The sequence below is a fragment of the Mus caroli genome, chromosome 9 (genome assembly GCF_900094665.2).
Source record: "Mus caroli chromosome 9, CAROLI_EIJ_v1.1, whole genome shotgun sequence".
Classification (NCBI taxonomy): Eukaryota; Metazoa; Chordata; class Mammalia; order Rodentia; family Muridae; genus Mus; species Mus caroli.
The window spans coordinates 32,913,044-32,914,338 of record NC_034578.1 but is presented as its reverse complement, the minus strand read 5'-3'; the positions used below and the strand labels follow the sequence as shown (position 1 = coordinate 32,914,338).

The window sequence follows — 1,295 nt, the reverse complement described above, 5'->3', positions numbered from 1 at the left end:
CTCACTCTGTAGACCAGGCTGGCCTCGAACTCAGAAATCCGCCTGCCTCTGCCTCCCAAGTGCTGGGATTAAAGGCGTGCGCCACCACGCCCGGTGTGGCACATGTCTTTAATCCTAGCACTTGGGAGGAGAGGCAGGCAGATCTCTGTGAGATCAAGACCAGGTTGGTTTACATAGTGAGTTCCAGGCCAGCTAAGCCTTCAAGGCAGTACTGTGAAATCCTGTCTCAAAAGAATGAAATGAAACAAAAACCAACGTGGGGCTGGAGATGGTTAAGAGTACACACTGCTTTTGCAGAGGGTCCACATTTAGTTTCCAACACCCGGGTAAGATGGTGCACTACCACGAGGCCTCTGACATCTTGAGACACCTTCATAAACACATAGTTTAAAATATATATATATCCTCCCAAGACCTAAATAAAAAATCTAAGATTTTGTTTATTAGATTAAAAAAGATATGGTAAAGCCTTCAGTAACATTAGCTGCATATGGTGGTGATGCCTATAACCTTAGGACCCTAGGGGCCAAGAGGCAAGAGGATTTTGGCAAGTTGGAAGTCAACTCTGGATACATAGGTACTAGGTCATCTGGAGCTACATAGAAAGCCCCTAACTCAAACAAACAAACAAACAAAGAAACCAACCCAAATGGGCCAACAGTGTGGCTCAGTGGGTGAAGGCACTTGCTGTTAGGATTCAGTTAGATCCCCAGAACTCATGGTACAAGGAAAGAGTTAATACTCAAAGGTTGAACTCTACTTTCCACATACAGCATGACACCACCTCCCCCACACCCTTTACATAATTTTTTTTTAAACCTAACATTTTCTAAGCATCTTTTTTTCTTCTGAGAACTATTTTACAGATTTTCTTTAAATTCCCCAAACAATGAAATCCGGCACAGTTTTTCCTTCTGCTGAGGAGAAGACTGGGACCGTGTCCATAGTTCCACATTTACTAGATGGGAGCCACGGTTTGAATGTAGCTTTGTCTGATTGCAGACTGTGGTCATTGTTAATAGTGCCTAAAATTGAGGCTTATGAAACACTTGGAAATGAGAGGTACAGATTTTTGACTTACTGAAAGCTTAAAAATAACACATTCCTATTTAATAACATTACTTCAAAAGTTTAAGGCCTGTACTTTGTTTGCAGACTTGTCATTTTGTTTTGTGTACGAGACAGGGTTTCGCTGTATAGCCCTGCTGGCTGTCTTGGAACTCACTTTGTAGACCAGGCTGGCCTCGAACTCAGAAATCCGCCTGCCTCTGCCTCCCAAGTGCTGGGATTAAAGG

The 1,295-nt window shown here is 43.2% G+C and overlaps 1 protein-coding gene across 1 annotated transcript in view; it reads left to right on the top strand.

Moving 5' to 3' along the window:
- The window catches only part of Stt3a (STT3 oligosaccharyltransferase complex catalytic subunit A), a 33,838-nt gene that overhangs the window by 4,963 nt on the left and 27,580 nt on the right, over nt 1–1,295 (top strand). The window lies entirely within an intron of this gene.